The 18,588-nt window shown below is 44.9% G+C and overlaps 1 long non-coding RNA gene across 2 annotated transcripts in view; it reads right to left on the bottom strand.

The window, feature by feature from the left end:
- Positions 1-1,132: 1,132 nt before the first annotated feature.
- LOC116868576 overlaps positions 1,133-18,588 on the bottom strand; it is a 68,282-nt gene continuing 50,826 nt past the window's right edge. For both annotated transcript variants that reach the window (XR_004382862.1, XR_004382863.1), the window contains one exon: positions 1,133-1,871. This is a non-coding gene — a long non-coding RNA (uncharacterized LOC116868576). The remainder of the gene's footprint in view (positions 1,872-18,588) is intronic.

Below are 18,588 nucleotides of genomic sequence, written 5' to 3' on the forward strand. Positions count from 1 at the left end.
ATGAAAATTTAAAACTTTTTTTCTGCTATGAGAATGAAAAAACAGGCTACATATGGGGAGAAAAAAGTTGCAAATCACATATTCTGTAAGGGACTTTTATTCAGAATATATAAAGAACTCTCCAAATTCAGCAGTGATAAGACAAAAAAAATGGGTCAAGTATTTCAACAGCTGCTTTACCAAAGAAGATATATGAGAAGTAAGTAAGTGCATGAAAAGATGCTCAACCATCACTTGCTTATGGACATGCAAACTGAACCATCACCATTATGCACCTAATAGAATGGCTACAATTAAGGGGTGGGGACCCACCTAAAAATACTACCTGCTGACAAGGATTCAGAGCAACTAGAACTCTCATCCACTGTTGGGAAGAATAGTCCAGCCACTCTGCCCTTCAGCAAGTGATAAAGAAACCATAGATCATCAACACAATTTAATACTAATAAGAAAAAATAAAAGTGAAGTATTGCCACATATAATAATAGAGAAGTAATTCAGAAGCATTAAGCTGAATGAAAGAAATCAGAATCAAAAGGTTCTGTGGGGCACCTGGGTGGTTCAGTGAGTTGAGCTTCTGACTCTTGATTTTGGCTCAGATTATGATCTCAGGGTCCTGAGATCAAGTCCTATCCATGCTCACTATGGAGTCTACATGAAGATTCTCTCTTCCTCTCCCTCTGCTCCTCCCCCTTCCATGTTCACTCTCTTTTCTCAAATAAATGAATAAATCTTTTTTTTTTAAAAGGTTACATATGTATGTATGATTGTATGGAATCATTGTATGATTCCATTATATGACATCTATAGGCCAAAATTATAGAGAGAACCAAAACCCCATAATTTTATACCCAGTCAAGCTTTCATTTGTATAAAGGAAATGGCAGCACGTAGACATTTTCAAATGTGTGTGAACTTAGGAGCCAAGACACATTGTGGGGTTTCTTTTTCTTCAGATTTTTATTTAAATTCTAGTCAGTTAACACACACTGCAACATTGGTTTCAGGAGAATTCAGGGACTCATCACTTATATATCACACCCAGTGCTCATCGCAGTGCCCTCCTTAATGCCCATCCCCCACCTAGCCCCACCCCCACTTATCCCCCTCCTTCCACCCTCAGTTTGTTCTCTATATTAAGAGTCAAAGAGACAGTGGTTTTTTTTTTTCCTTTGAAGTATTCATTTATGAAATCCAGCCAATAAAGAGATAAACCAAAGTAAAGAATTCAGGAAACAGACAGTGGTGAGCACAGAATTATTTAAATACATAATCAAGATGAAACAGCTCCAGTAATGAGGAAGTCAATGTTCTAAAATCTTGACAACAGAAAAATAATTAACAAAAATTTGCAAGTTTACAAGGAGAAAATGAAAGGATTTCTAGGGAGGGGCTAATGCCATCATATTTCTCAACAGGGAGTGCTCCATACCCTCTTGAATAAAAACATAATTAGAAACCACTCTAATCTTGTTTGTCAACTGTAATTCAATAAAAAAACTACCCTAATCATTTGTGTGTTTATAATTTTTTTTCTTAAACCAAAAGTGATTTTTGAAAAACATTAAATTTTGAAGTAATTCTAGAATTACGGAGAAGCTGAAAAAATAACACAGAAGATTCTGTGTGTACTTCACAGGTTTCTCCTAATGTTAACATTTTACATGATCATTCATAGAGAGTTATCGAAACCAGGAAATCAACACTGATATAATATTATTAACAAAACTACAGACCTCATTAAAATATTGCCAGTTTTCCCAATCTTGTCCTTTTTCTGGTCCAGAATCCGATCCAGGATGCCACATTGCACTCTGTTGTCACTTCTCCTCAATAATTTCCTAAGAGAGAGCTGTTAAGACATCATATCACTTGTGTGGGGAAAAAAAAGCATTTGAAAATCAGCAATTACTTCAATTTCACTTCAGTTTCTTCTTTTTCTTTAAAGTCAGGTAAAGTTAAATTTAATACTCTATTTGAAATGCTATTGCAATAACACCAGAGTCATGTGAGTTGAGTAAGAGATTAATATCTCAATATTCTTCAGAAAAAACTAATCAAGGTGCTGAGATGCTCTTTGAAAACCCTTATTTAGCCAGAAAATAACACCATGCTTGGGGACGATTGTAGGCAATGAGAAACCTTTGAAAAGTTATCAATCACAGAAGGGAAATGATTTGTTTGCTTCAAAACATACCTGTAGCAGCTATGCAGGGAATGAATTAGGGGGTTCACCCAGAGGGGAGGCAAGTTGGTAAGCTGGGAGGCTGATAACACAACATGAAGACCATGTAGGAATCCATCTAGTTCTCAGTAACAGAAACTCCAAGTGTCAGTGGCTTACCCAAAGGAGGGGTTTCCTCTTTTCACAAGAAATTTAGAGGTCAGCAGTTAGCTATTTCCCCCAAGAATCCAGGATCCTTTTTTTTTTTTTTTTTGGGGGGGGGGGGGGGGGGTTCTTTCTTTCTGTTCTATCTTATTACTTCATGGTTCCAAGATAGCTACCACAGCTCCAGACATCACAATCATGTTTAAAGAAAGAAAAAATTCAGGCAGGGTAAAAGGCAAGCCTCCATGAGAGTTTTGTTTCCCTCTTCTTGGTCACAACTGCCAATCTTTGCTCACTAAGGGCAAAAGAGGCTGGGAACATGAGTAGCCTGAGTTATAATGGACATTATAGACACAATGACACTTCCAGTGTAGAAGGAAAGATGTACATTTGGGGTAAGCAATTAACAATGTCTGTCAGACAGGTGTGACATCAAGAGCCCCAAGCTATGTCAATGAATGGGAGCTGGAGATGAGTGAGTTTTACATATGAGATATTTAGAAGACAGGAAGGGCAGAACTTGGTGACCGACCGGCTCTCAGGGATGAGGAGGAGAGAGGAATGAAAGATGCCTCTCCTGCTTCTGAGTTGGCAGAACAGGTAGGTGAATGGCAGTGTTAGGACTCCAGGGGAAGATGCCACCTGCTACCTCCTTGGGGAGTCCAGTATACTGAGCAGTGTTAGGAATGTGTTCCTTGGTGAATTTTTAAAATAATAATCAAAACAACCACCATCTAATAAGCATATAAAATGGGCCAGGCATGGTATTAACTGTTTTATTTGCATTATCTCATTTAATCTTTGTAACAACTAACGACTCAGTGCATTTGGCCTGTTTTGGTCATTGGAATATCACTAGTGTCCAGAAAAGCACCTGGAACATAGAGTACTCTTAAAATATTAAACAAGGGAAGAAAGACCAACAGGATTATCATTATTTTATAGGTGAAAAATCGAAGGCTCAGAGAAATTTTTTCAAAGATTTATTTATTTTAGAGGTGGAGGGAGGGGTAGAGGGAGAGGGAAAGAGTGAATCCCAAGCAGGGTCCAAGCTGAGCTAGGAGCCCCACTCAGGGCTTAATATCATGACCTGAACAAAAGATTGAGAGTCAGACACTCAACCGATTGAGCCACCCAAGCGTCCGTGAGATTCAGGAAGGTTAAAGGGCTGCCTCACAAGGTCACATACCTGTAGACTGGTGGACTCAAGAGCTCAATTTAGCTCTGTGCTTTTCCATCATGGTTTACCACCTTCCTGTTAAACTAAGATGTGAAACTCCCACTTCAGAGACGGTGGAACCACAGGGAAATTGGAAGCTTTCCAGATACCAAATCCTTTCATAGCTTCCAGATCAGACTTCCCAGTGTCTCCCCACCCAGTCGTTTGTCATTCTAACATCCTTAATGCACTCCAGTCACTCTCTGCTCACTCCGAGGTCTTCTCAACCTCAAAGCAGTCCTTGGGCTCTTCTTGCTGCCCTGAAAGCTCAATTTGGCTCCCAGGTGGATGGATGGCTCTTTCTCACCCATCAACTCTCAGAAGCCATCCCTGACTACAAGACTAAGTCAAGTTCCCCAGGGATAGGATCTCCATACACCACCTACCCCTTTTCTATAGCACTTCTTGGGGCCTGTAACTAAAAAGATACAGGCATGAATATCTGCTCGTTTGCTGAACTCAGGCTAGAATGTTTACTGTATTTCCAGTGTTCAGCACAGTGTGTGGCACATAGCAGATGCCTGAAGGGATAGACTCTGATGGACTTGTGGATATGATGGATGGATGGTGGGTATGATGGATGGATGGATATAGTGAATGAATGAACAAATGGCTGGAGGAACACATTTGGATGGATGCTCTAGGTAAATACCAGATGCTATGTATGGACAGAAAGACAGCTGGATGGATGGGTGGATACATAGATGGATGGATGGATGGATGGATGGATGGATGGATGGATGGATAGATGAGAAGATTTCCTAGACCACCTATCCCAGAATGGTCTCCATCTCACCGTCCAGATTCCTTGGGCTGCGGGTTTTGATGGCTCCTTCTTCCTTTGCTGACAAAGACTGCCTGGTTGGGTATCACCTGAGCCCACACTGCTGGGAAAGTAGCCAAAAGATTCCAAATCTGACTTGGGTGTGCAGCAGCAAGAAACTGTGGGCTAGTGTGGAAATATCCTCTCCCTGGGGAGAAGGTGGGCCCATGGCAATTATGCAGCAAAAAGGGTTCTCAAAGTATATCTGTCTTGCACAACAGGTTAGAGTTAAATTTGACCTGAGCCATACATCACGCTGTCAGGCTCCCATTCAACCACATCACTGAGCCAACAACCTTTGTGAGTGCTACTATTTATACAGATACAAAAACATGTATTTACACAGACAGGGGTATGGGCGCAACTGAAGCATTCTGATTAATTGTATCCTTGGGGAGCAAGACTTCTTTCATCACTCTTCCTTACAGTAGAAGCTGGTTCAAGGATGTAGAGATGGAGGGCTTTGAAAGGCCAGGAGTGGGAGGTGTGGGAGATCATCGATTCACTTGGCAAACACTTCCTGGTACCCACTCTGGGACAAGCCCTTGGGAGTGGGAGTGGGGTGGCAGAGGGTATGAAATTAATAAGACATAATTTTGCCCCCATTAAAGTCTGCAGGTGCTGCTGACTGACAGGAGGAAGGATGGTGGGTGGTTGAGGATTTAGACTCTTGTAATCAAGTAGATGGAGATTGGAATCCCAGCTTCACCTTGTACTTGCTGTGTGACCTTGGCAAGATGTGTCAAGTCTCTGAGCCCAGGCTTTCACGTCTCTGGGTAAAAAGAGTTATAAACTCTGCCTTCCAGAGTTTATGTGAGTCTGGAATGAGACAATGACGGTAAAGCCTGGCACAGAGTAAGCACTCAAGAATTCCCATCATGGGCCCATCATGATCATAGCTAATACTTTTTCCAGGGTTCCTTATGTGCCAGGTGCCTGGGCTAGCTTGCTTATTCCTCACAATGGCCCTAGGGAAGATACTCTTACATCCCCTCCATTTTTCAGATGAAGAAAGTGGGACACAGAGATATTAAGTGACTTGGTGCTCAAGGTCATACTTCTACTAATGAGTGGGAAAAGCCTTGAACTCAGAATACCAATGCAGATCCGGGGGGGGTCAGAGAACCACCCCAGGATTTCTTTAGCACCCTTCCAGCACCCTTTTCTTAACTGCGGTGATCCTTCTGGGGACATTGCTTCTTTGATCATTATCATTGCTAAGAGCCCAGTGTTTCCTAGGAGCCGTACTGTGTGGTGTTCACGATTTGAAAAGATTCATAGAAATAGTGATGAAATGAAGAGTCTAACTCAAAAAGCATCGTGTAAGGAAAGACTTGAACTCCAATCAGGCTCTGATGTCACTCTCCTGCCATTGGGCTTTGGACCACTCACTTACCCTCCAATGCCCTCTCAGCTACTTCTTTAGCAAACACCTCTCTGGTCACTGTTTTGTTTTGTTGTTGCGTTGTTTTGAATATAGTTGACACACAATGTTACATTTGTTTTGGGAGTACAACATAGCGATTCAACAAGTTTATACATGACGCTATGCTCACCGCAACTATATGGACACATCGCTACTATAATACCATCAACTCTGTTCCTGATGCTGTGTCTTTTATTCCAGGATTTTTTCATTCCATGACTGATCACTGTTTTTAACATTTTACTAATATTAATCTTCATAACAATTCTAGGAAGGAGGAACGATTATATCTCCATTCTGTGGATGGGAAAACTGAGACACAGAGAGGTCAGGAAACTTGCCAAGGTCAGACAGCTGGTAAGGACAGAACCAGGATTCAAACCAGGCCACCTGGCTTCATGGTCATCAGTCCTCTTACGCATGATGCTCTTTACTGTCTTTACTCGCCTTATCACATTCTACGTATCCTCCCAACAACCCACAGTGGGTAAACATTTTCATCTCTGTTTTACAGATGAGGATGCTGATGCTCAGAGAGGTAACACCACTGACCTAAGACCTCTGGGTCATGAGTGGGCGGTGCCCCAAGATAGAGGCCAGGTCTGCCATAGTGAGGTGTTCTCCACACAGCTGCACTGGGATCTTCCTGGGGCACAGATCTGATCAGGCCACTTGCCGATCAGATATAGGCCTTGGCTCCTCGACGCCCTCAGGATGAAGTCCAACCTTGCTAATTGGGTTGACCTGATGACCAGTGCGCTCCTACCCGGTCACTCACCATTCTGGCACGATGGGGTCAAAGGAATGACAAGCACCTCCCAAGGGTGCCAGACCCTCTGTCCCAGCTCAGCAGGTATCCTGCTCTGCTGCCCCGACAGATCCTGGAACCTCCCACTCCACACCCTATGGAAACAGAAGTGCCCCACCTCCACCAAGTCCCTGTGACTTCCATGGGGCTGTGCCTGGTCACCTCCGTTGGCTGTATCTGGGCCACTGTCTCTGATATCTCAGCAAACCCCACAGGCAGCCCCCACCACAAGCACCACCAAATCCAGAGGCACAACCACATGTGCTGAAGGGTTTCCCGCTAGCTGGAAATAGCCTGACCCTGCTAGATGCTCTGTAAGGACAGAAGGAGGGAGGGTGGGAGTGGAAAGGGTGGGGATTGAGGAGGGAGAGAGCAAGGGAACAGGGTGGGAAAGAAGGCAGGAAGGAACCCCTGGGTGGCTCAGTTGTTGTCTGACTTCAGCTCAGGTGACAATCACAAGATCCTGGGATCAAGTCCCACATCATATCATTGGGCTCCTTGCTCAGTGGGGAGCCTGATTCTCCCTCTGCTTCTCTCCCTGCTTGAGCGTGCTCACTCTCTCTCTGTGTCTCTCTGACAAATTAAAAAAAAAAATTTTTTTAAAGGAGGGGAGTGGGGAACCCATGGATAGTCCCTTACACCATCACCATTCCTAATTCATCTGAACACCAGAAGAGATGCCCCGCTTTGCTCAGTTCCCACATTACAGCAATCACCTCTCCATGGTTAAGTGATGGTCTTGAGGGTCTCATATCTTATCCCCCTGAGAAAGCCCATCCAGCTGTTTATTTTAAATAATGACAGGGCTCCCCAAAGGCAAACTATGCCCAGGTCCTACCCCAGACCAACAGAAAACAAATCTGCAGGATAGGACCAAGGCATTGGTAGTTTGAAAATGTTTCCCTTCCATCCCCCCATCACCCCTGCACCATTTCCACTCCCCTTGTGTGATTACCTCTCACTGGTCCTTTAGGTCTCTCTTCCTCCAGGAAGCCCTCCTATTATCATTCTCAAAACCCAAGCTGGGTGTGCCTCCCCTGAGCTTCCACAGCACTGAACATTACTGTATTCACACTTACGGCACCCTGGTAAAACTGTACATTTACTTTATTTTCGCCTCTGAACCTTGAGTGTTACAACCAGATTGTGTCTTATTACTTGCATGTGTCCCCAGAGTCTAATACAAATGTCTACCTGATTGTAAAAGGCCTTAATAATGGAAATAAATGGGTGAATTGCACATTGAGGATGCTTCTGGAATTTTACTCCTGTAAATAACAGTGAGCATCTCCATAAATAAGCCTTTTCTTGGGTTTTAGAACATTCCCCCAGAAGTAGGGCTACCAGGACAAGGACATAAAGATTCATGTGTCTTTTGCTATAGATACATGTGTCTTGCTCCATACTTTTCCGTTCCCTCTTCTTTATTAAGACCTGGGATATGCCACCCATAGCATTTGGGTAGAACAGACTTGCCTTTAATCCCTTGAGTAAATTTTCTGTTTAGTCCAATCAGGATATCCTATCACTCCCCACACCTACCCCCTGCCACAGACAGCAATGGATTTAAGGAGAATTACGTGATCAAAGCTAGACCCATGGGGCCAACTAGACTCAGATTCAACACTTCTTTTTTTCACTGTCAGGAAAATGCATGACCATGACCAGACCCAGAAAGCAGAGAGCTCCAATGCTGATGACATCAATTTTGTGGCCATAAGGGGAAGTCCCATTGCTTAGTAAGGATTATCACTACCCACCACCCCCAGCCCCCCGCAAGGAAGCAAAGGTGGGAAATGCACAAAAAGAAATTGACCCTGGTCACATTGCTGCTGGATTAAGCCTCACCTGAAACTTCTCCACCTCTCAGCTTTTGACTTTTGTTAGTCAATAAATTCCCTCTCTTGTTGAAACCATATTAAGTTGCTTTTTTAAAAAAGATGTTTTTTAGGTATTCTCCACCCCCCCCCAACAGGGGGCTCAATCTCACAACCCTAAGACCAAGCATCACAAGCACTCTACTGACTGAGCCAGCCAGGCGTCCCTGAGTTGCATTTTGCTTTTACTTTCAAACATAAGCAACCGAATGTATATACTACAGGCCGCCAGATTGTTTTTCAAGGATTCTTCCACGTTGGCAATTAAGCAGAAATTGTTTTAACCTGTTTGATAAGACAGCTGCTTCGAAGAACTCAATATTTCAGGATATCGGGGTCACAAAGACTCTAGAAAATTGACTCATTCGTATTGCTTACTCCCCCCACCCCCGAGCAGTAGAATAGAAGGTCAGACAATATCTGTCACCGTGACCTGGAGAAACAGGTAGATGCGAGACCAATTTCTGTTCCCAGATGATGCTGTGGGTTTTTTTTTTTTTTATTTGTTTGTTTTTATGTCTGTGACTTTAAAGAATAACCTTTCCTGTTGGTTTTTCTTTTTCAATTCTTAAATATAAAACAAACCTGTTCATTGCAGGATAATCAGAAATATCTGTGTTTCAAGTATCTATTGATGTTAACAAACCATTCCAAAATTTCGCAGCTTAAAATAATTTTATTATGCTCCCACATTCTGTGGGTCAACAATCTGGAAAGGACACCATAGGCATATGGTATATATTAGTACCACAATGGGCCATTAGTTGGGAAGACCCAAAGGCTGGGACTGACTTGACTGCCGGGGGCCAAATTATCTGGAGGTGTCTGAACTTAAATGTCTGGTCCTTGATGCTGGCTGGCTATTAGCTGGGACTTCAGCGGGGGCTGTCAGCTAGAACACATACACAGGGACTGTGTATGTGGCCTGGGCTTCCTCCTATCATGGCTGCCTCAGACTTCTTACATGAAAGCTCTAGGCTCCAAGGCTTGTGCCCCAAAAGAACTGGACCCAAGCTCCATAGCATTTTATGACTAAGCTTAGGAAGTCACATAGCATAACTTCCACCATACTTTAGAGAGCATTCAGTCACTAAGGTCCTCCAGATTCAATGGGAGAGAACAGAGACCCCATCTTTTGCGGGCAGAGGTATAGAAGAATTTGTGGAATGTTTGGGGTTTGGTTGGAGGGGGGCCTTGGGCATGTTTTTAATTTACTACACTGTTCAATCAAAAAGAAGACAAAAAGCAACAACATAGCTCTCGCCACCCAGAGAAAATCACAATCCACATCTTGTGTCTACTTTTATGAGTACTTTTTTTAAAGGCTTTATTTATTTGAGATAGAGCAAGAGTCAGAGAGAGAGAGGCAGAGCACAAGAGGGGGAAGCAGACTCCCCGTTGAGCAGGGAGCCCAATGTAGGGCTCCATCCCAGGACCCCAGGACCATGACCTGAGTAGAAGCAGACATTTAACCAACTGAGCCACCCAAGCACCTAATCCTTTTTTTTTTTAATGAATCTTTTTTGTTACTGATTTTTATAAAACTGGGCTCGTTTTAGTCAAGGCTCTTTTACTTTAAAGTGAGAGAAATCCAATTCAGTCTAATGTAAGCAATAAAAGAAATGCACTGGCTCATAGAATTGAAAATCGTAGGGGCTGACTTCAGGAGCAGATGGATCCAGAGGCTCAATGAATGTCATCTGAATCTGTCTTCCCATATCTCCTGGTTCTACTTTCCCTTGTTTGATTTCATCCCCGGCAGGCTCTCCCACATGGAGGCAAGAAAGGGATACCACAGCTCTTGGCAAGCATGGTTCTCCGGCCTTAGGCCAATCGAAAGAGAGTCACTTCTCTCCTGAGGGTTTTAGCATCATCTAGGGATGGCCTTCACTGGTCAAGCTTGAGTCAGGAGCACAGGGCATCCTGGCATGACATGGCCTGCCCCGAATATCCTGGGGAGATGAAAAGCTCACATCCACTCCAGGGATCATACAAGACATGCAGTTTTGTTCCCTGTTTTTCTCAAATTAACTTTATATTTACATCAATGAAAAAACTTCCAGAAACATCATTTAGAACGACCGCTTAGCCCTATCAGCAGATGCATCCTTATTTATTTACGAATTTGTTGCTGGACGTAGCTCTTTTCAGTTTTTCGCTACAACTGTCAGTCTAGCTTGCCTTTTAATTAAATCTTTGCAAGAATCCACTAAATATTATATCTGGATGTGGAACTGCTGAGTCCAAGGACACACATGTTTTCAATGCTCTTGATGATTTTTTTTTTTTTGTCAGATTCCCTTTATAACAAGTTGTAGCAACTTCTGCTCCCACCTCCATGATTTAAGACTGTTGATATCACCCTGCCCAGACCCATACTGGATACTAAAACTTTAAAAACAAAATCATTACCAAACAGATAAAATGTTATTTTGTGGTTTTCTTTTCTTTTCTTTTTCTTTAAGATTTTATTTATTTGAGAGAGATCACAAGTAGACAGAGAGGCAGAGAGAGAGAGGAGGAAGCAGACTCCCCGCTGAGCTGAGGGCACAATGCGGGGCTCAATTCCAGGACCCTGAGTTCATGACCTGAGCCCAAGGCAGAGGCTTTAACCCACTGAGCCACCCAGGCGCCCCTATTCTGTAGTTTTCATTTGTATTTTTTTTTTCCTTATTGCTAGGGAGGTCTCAGTGAATTTCACTTCCTTCCATCAATTACATTTCTCAGGAGAGAAGCAAAACGCCTGTGAGGGTAGCCCGGCTCAAGGCCCACAGCGCCCAATCCCTCAGCGGCAGTGGGAAGTAACAAGAGTGCTATTTGTGGTGACAATTTAAATAATAGTGGCCACAGTAATCAAACGTTGCGCCCAACACCGTACGTTGGTCATAGTGTCTGACCTCCTGGGACATCATGGGTAGCCCCTTCCACTGGGGCCCCCTCTGGTAGACAGGGAGCTTTGCTCAGACCTCGGTTTCATGGCTATGAAATCCTCTCGGGATTTCCGCCAAGGGGTTTCTTTACTGTGCCCTCTGCAGAAAGTCTCCATTTCATCCCCTCCCTACTCAGCCCCTTCACTTCCAAACCATACAGTCGCAGAAAGGAGGCAGGTGTCTTACCACACAGACGGTCTGGCCAGCTTCACTGTTTCTTGTTTTCTCTCCTCCTCCCAGGGGCAGAATCACCCCCTCTCTGTCCACACAGCAACACACGGATTGCCCTGCGTGGTTTCAACACGCCTTAATTAGGGAATGTGGCTCTCATCCTGCCAAGGTTATGAAGGTATTTATTTCCATACACAGAACAGGAAAGAAGTGGAAAATAAAATGTTCTCTAGGCTTTCAACATCTATAAGGTAGGCTGCTAATGTTGCCCCATTTTATAGATGAGAAAACTGAGCTTAAAAGAAATACCATCATTTGTCTGCAGTCCTCCACTTGCATGGGCTAAGAAACTCTCAGGGATGCTGCTCCCGGAGCCACAAGAACCATCTACTCACCCCAAACTTACAGCACGTCTTCTTGCCCCCAGGCCTTCCCTCCTGCAGTCCCCCCAACCCCCTGTTTCTCACTGACCATCCCACACCCTCCCATTATCCCAATATCTGCTGTGCCAAGAGGCCACATCTGCGTCCTGCAGCCGGCCAAACAGAGCCCAGCCCCTAACAGCTGGAAGGATCAGTCACAGACACAAGTCCCCATGGGTCCGAAAGTTGAGCTGCTTGGGACCCCAAGACCTCTCTGTCCAGCACTCCCCGGCGCTCAGCCTGGAGAACAAGGACAACCTAAGGAACTCCGGAGTGGCTCATAGCTCCTCCAGACAGAGGTAGAGATCAGCCTGTACCAGGGCTGGCAACTGACTCATTCACCCAGATCCCTTCCCATCTTCTCAGCTCAAACAGCTCCTGATGCAAAGCTAATGCTCTCCTCTGCCTCCCTGTGTGCCTGTTCTTGGGGGCGGGGGCTTTGGGTAGATTTCTGAAAAGCAATTATGCTTATTACTGGTTAGGATTTCAGAAACCTTCTCTGTTTGCTGAGTACATTAATTGCCAACCGTTTCCATCACTCATGCTTCCTGACAGCCCCATTTTGCAGGTGGAAAAATGTGCCGATGCAGTGAGCAAGGGAAAAAGGCTGTAACAGAAAACCGAAGATGGAAGGAGAAGGCCTGGAAGACGTTACTGGTGTCCATGGAGTTCCCAAGCCTTCACCCTGGACATCTCAGTTATGTGAGCCAATAAATCCTCTCACTTAAATGGTTCCAGGTGAATTTCTTTCACTTGTAATCAACAGGTTCCTTGTTATGCCTCTTATATGTGGTGTCTTTAAAATATATATCATAAGGGCACCTGGGTGGCTCAGTCGGTTGAGCGGCTGCCTTCAGCTCAGATCATGATCCCAGGGTCCTGGGATCAAGCCACGTATCCGGCTCCCTGCCCGGCAGGGAGTCTGCTTCTCCCTCTCCCTGCTGTTCTGCCTACTTGTACTCTCTATCTCTCTGTCAAATAAATAAATAAAATATTTTAAAAATATATATATGTTATAAAAAATAAAATAGGAACTATATACATTTTTACCAATATATTTCAGTTTATTTTACAAACTAAGGGCTCATGTTAAAAATTGAAACCATCCATCTAAGGTATGGATTTGGGGTTAAGCGTGGGCATGCCCCCTTGCAGATTCCCACTTCAGCCACAAGGGTAAAGTGAAGGAGAGAGGGGACAAGGGCTATCGAACACAGAAGCTCTGCCGCAGTGGACAAATAGTGAGCGATACGGCAGAGCCAGGACAGCTAAAACCTGTACAAAGCAGCAGAGAGCAGGCGAGTCATTTAATTTGTGCCTCCATCCCCTAAAAGGCTCAGAAATGGGAGGTGTCCTACGCTTTCTAAAATAGGGTGTAGACAGGTCAGGAAATGGCCAGAGTGTTAGAAGTCTGTAAAAAGCAGCTGTTAGAGGCCTCTGCCTGAGGACCCCTCACTCCGGCAGAAGATTAAAGGGTGTCTTTGTGGGTTAAGGCAAGAGACTCTGGCTGTGGGAGTCTCCATCCGGAAGCCAGGCAGGAGCCAAGTTCAATGAGAGGTATAATCTGAAGGCTGAGGCCCCGCTCTCCTCTCTACTCTGAGCAAGTCAGGCTTTCCCCCACCAGGTCATTGGAAGATTCTACTGTGGACAAATGAGCAGCGGATGAGAAAAGGCATATCAATACTCAACAGCTTTGCTCAAAGAAAAAGCCCAGCCAGACCAGTCCTTTTCCAGGCAACACCCTTCTCCGATGCATTTACTCACGTGCTTAATTAGTTACAAAGGAAGGAAGGCTGTAATTACCCACACAATGCTGCCTTGTGCTTTTTTAATTTAATAATGTGCCGTGGACACATCCGCGTCTGTATGTATAAGTCTCTTTATGCAGCAGACAGATCCGTATGAAGAACAAGATAACCATGCAGTCTCCAAGAATCACACCACAGGTTACTTATTTACAGAGCACGGAGTGTTCTTTTCCGATGAGAAATCTGAGGACTGCTGCTTTCGTCAAAGGATCGAATTTGGTCTCATCCGTGAGGGACACTCTAACACCACACGCTTCTTCTGTGATGTACTAGCAAGCACGCAATGACTTGCAAGATATTCCCGCCAAAAATGCACATCCCGAATCCAGCCAGGAAGGAACAGACAAATCTAGAATGTGACATAGTCTCCTAGACTCTTCAAAAATGTCAGTGTTATGAGAGGGATCCTAGATTGGCAGGAAGCTTAGCTGGAAAGGACAGTTCGGAGAGAGTTTGGGAAATTTGCATATAGGATGTAAATCTGAATACAGAATGGATGGAGTGTATGAAAGTAGTACTGTTGTCATTCTTGAGTATGGCACAGACATGGCAAATTGTTGGCTATTGGTGAGACCAGGTAAAGGGTATGTGGGTGTTGGTTGCCCAAGTCTTGCAAGTTTGCTAAAAGTCTGAAATTTTTCACAATAAAAAGCTGGGGGATGAGGGATTGGCTTCTGGAGACTACGCGTGATCCATTTGGGCGGGCGACTCAACTTCACAAGCGTGTCCTCTGTCAAGGGGGATAATAATAGAGCCTACCTCACAAGCCTGTTGAATTAAATGAGATAATGCCTGCAAAGTGCGTATCAGAGTTCCTGACATACCAAATGGTAACTGTCACGATCATCAGCCTCATTCTTTTTAATGGATGCATAATTCCATTGTCTTGAGTTTCTCTTGATTTGGCAGGGAAGTCATCGCCCAGCTAATGAGCTGTGCTATTTTCTTGTCAGCTCCAGATAGCGTGGCCACAGATGATGCCGTCTACAAGGGAGTGGAGCAGAAAGAGGTCTTGCCCCGACGGTTGAATCTGGATGCCTGACCAGTGGACTGCCGCCCCTTTCCCTACCTCCTTTGGGTGAGAGCTCCCTTTTCAAAGGAGCACCCATCCAGAATGGTGTGGTTTGGGATAACTTTGTTCTTTCTACTTCCGCTGAGGCAGCCGCCCACCCAGTCCTGGATAACGCCCTTTCCTCCTGGCTGCAGTGGTTACTGTAAGCATCATTTCAGACAGGGTCCTCCCTAGGAGTCGTTTGCCGGCACCATCAGGAATACCTACAGTGAACCGGAAGCACAGACATAGATGCAGCCCAGCCCCGGACAGAGGCGACCCCCAGGTCTAGAAGGGGAGATAGCCAATACGGAGATCCAGTTCCCTAGTACCCCAAATCCCCCAAAGATCGCTACTTTTCACTTCTCTGTCATTCCTACAACGAGGCACCAAAACTGAACTCGGAAACCTACTTTATCTGCAAGAGAGAGGTTTTAAGTTTGCCCCAGAAAGATCCGCCGGGAGCAATTTCCTCCCAATTACCACTAGTTTCTCAACGCTGCTCCCTTGGGAGGCTTTATAGAGGGGCGATGGTGCCGGCTGATAATGTCAGGGGATCTGCACTATTAAGTAACTTCTGGAAATCCCCAAGGCTTAATGACAATGCTTTTCCTTTGAACTCCAAACTTCTTCTTCTTTTTTTTTTTTAAAAAGCATTCTCCAGCTATTTCATTTTATTGTATTCAGACCATCCTTTGACGCAAGTGGGACAAATATAGTCCTATCCGTCCCTGCAAGAGCAGAGGAGGTGGTGCGGTGTCGTGGAGAAGAACGCGGGCTCTGGCGTCAGACCACTGCAGTCACTCTTGGCTCTGCCAATTAGCAGCTTTGTAATCCTGGGCCAGTGACTCGGCTTTTTTTGAGCCTCAGTTCTCTCTCCTGTGAAATAGGGGTTAAAAAGTACCTGCTGTGTGGCATTGTGGTAAAGCTAAAAGGAAATAATGAATGCAGGGGCAAAGCCTGGCACATAGTAAGTGGTCAATAAGTATTACCTATTATTATTATTGTTATTGTGGTTGTTACTGTCACTGCAGACAGTCCAGGGAAGACAAAGGTAGATAAGCAATCATGGATGGCTTCCAGGCAGAAGCATAATATTAGACATGGAGGTAGATACAAGGGCCAAGAAAATTGTCCCTGCTCTCTAGGACCTCACAACTAGGTTAGGAAAGGGGGGAAAAATCAGGAGCAGGCAAATAATAATGCCAACAATTAGAAAGGGGTCTCCTATCAAAGATGTTTCAAGGAGGCATCAACACACAGGTGCACAGTGTAGGCACTGGCATGAGCTCCACGGGGTCAGACGGGAACTCATCAGCAGAGAATAGAGCCCCAGGAGATGCTCGAGTGAACACATATATACATATACAGGTTCGAATGTTCAGAGTGTGGACATTTGTTACAGACAGATGTGATTTGAGAAGTGTCTTGCCAAATTCTCACGGGGAAGACATGCCATGAAGTTAGCCTGGCTTAGAATTCAGGTCTGTCTGATGCCAAAGCTCCCAATCTATCTGTGACATCCCACTGCCTTCACTGATTTCTGCCTACATCTCCACGGTTCTGAAGCATAGTGGGTGGAGAGGTTGGAAGGATAGGTGGATGGCATATGGCGGGTGGATGGAGGAGAGAGGGTAGATGGTGCTTGAATGGATGATGGGGGATAAAGAGAAGGATGGTGGGAGGAAGAAGAGGTGGGTGGTGGCCAGATGTGCCGTGATTGGATGGGTGGCTGATGGCTACAGGAAAGGTAGGGAGATGAATGGATGGGGGGATGGAGGAATGACAGATAGATGGACAAAGACACAGACTTGCTTTATACATAAAAGCTCAGGAGATGTACCCTATATAATGAAGTTTTAGAATATAGGTGAGGTTCAGTGGGGTGGAATCCGGAGCCGACGACCAAGAAAGAATTCTTTAGACATCTTTGGTGCAAAATGGTGGTTTATTAAAGCATGGGAACAGGACCCGTGGACAGAAAGAGCCACTGCCCGGGGTTGTGAGGGGTGGCAGGTTATGTACGATGGTGTTGGGGGGTAAGGAAAAAGGGAGGTTTCAATAAAACTTTCGTATGCTAAAGATCTGCAGAATACCAGATACCAGAGGCCTTGCCATTATCAAGGTCGTTTTTTTCCCTTCTTAGCAAGGTATTAACATTAAGATAGTTGGGAGATTCCTAAGGAATGTCAAATATGTCCCACCCAGGAGTGGGGGTGGGGGAAGGTTGCGCACAGTGTCAGCTTGGGTTGTCAGGGTTGTCAGCTCGGCCAACCTTCTGTTCCCTCATCATATAGATGAGACACTAGCCTGGAGTGAAGTTCAGATGACAGAGCAACAAGGTATAGTCAGGTACTTAAGAGCTCGGTTACTCTTTGTCAACATAACGATTCCATGGTAGTTCGTAAGTCCTATAACTGAGTACTTACTATGTGCCAGAGCCTGTGCTAAGCTCTTGAGAGGGATTATGTCACAAAAATGCTGAGGTCGTTGCTATCATACTCCTACAGAATTGGGAGTTCGGAGGTACGTCTCTAGGTTGCACAGCAAGTAAACAAGTTGGCAGAATCAGGACTCGGACTCAGGCTGTTAAAAACCCCAAACTCCTGTGCTTACCCACTGTGATGGACCTTCTTCTCAGAAGAAGCATCAGAGCACCAGCTAAGGGTTACGACATTTTCCCAGGGAAGAATACACCAGGGCTGAGTCTGAAAAGCCAGGAGAAGGAAGGGCTGTCGAGGCAGAAAGTGCAGAAGGCCCAGCACCAAGGAGCCATGACAAATCCCACCCCACGGGAGAGGGAAGCAGGAAAAGAGATGAGGCTGGAGATGTAGGCTGGGACCACGTCAAGGCGGGCCTCAAGTGCCATATCTAGAATAATTAATAGTAATATTAATAGCAGAGTACTATGAGTCAAGCATTCTACTAAGTACCTTCCTTGTATTAGCTCATCTGATCTTCTTAAATATGTGAGCTCAGTTGCTACTCTTTGCCCAATCTGCAGCTGAACATCTGAAAGACTGAGTCACTGAGCTGTGTGAAGGTCACACAGCTGAGAAGTGGCAGAACCAAGCCTCGAACCCACATCTCTCTGACTCCATGATCCGTGTCTTAACCATGATGCTGGACTGCCCTGTGTGAGCTTGAATTTAATCCATTCCACAAGGGTTTGGGCTTCCTCCTGTCCAATGGGAAGCCATTGGAAATTTTGGAACAGGGAATAACCTGATAAAACACATGTCTTTGAAATGTCCCCAACAATGCAAGTTGGACAGAGAAAGACAAAACTGGCCTCTACTGTAAGCCCACCTTTGATTGGCCTCTCCTAAGTGCCTCATTCTGCCTAGACAACTTGGAGCTCACCTCCCAGCCCCTGGACCCCATTCATTGGGTCAGAGGCCAAAACAACAGCTTCTCTATGGGCCCGTAAGCAGGATCTGACCCTCACTGGGCCTCAAATTCCTAATGGGAAGGGGGTATCTCCTCCATCTTTAAAAAATATCTCTCCAGGGGCACCTGGGTGGCCTTCGGCTCAGGTCATGATCTCAGGGTCCTGGGATGGAGCCCTACATCAGGCTTTCTGCTCAGTGGGAAGCCTGCTTCCCCCTCTCTCTCTGTTTGCCTCTCTGCCTACTTGTTATCTCTCTCCCTGTCAAATAAATAAATAAAATCTTTAAAAATAAATAAAAAATAAATAAATAATACCTGGTTTAAAAAAAAAATC

The sequence above is a fragment of the Lontra canadensis genome, unplaced genomic scaffold (genome assembly GCF_010015895.1).
Source record: "Lontra canadensis isolate GAN:19392208 unplaced genomic scaffold, GSC_riverotter_1.0 scaffold16, whole genome shotgun sequence".
NCBI classification, from domain to species: Eukaryota; Metazoa; Chordata; class Mammalia; order Carnivora; family Mustelidae; genus Lontra; species Lontra canadensis.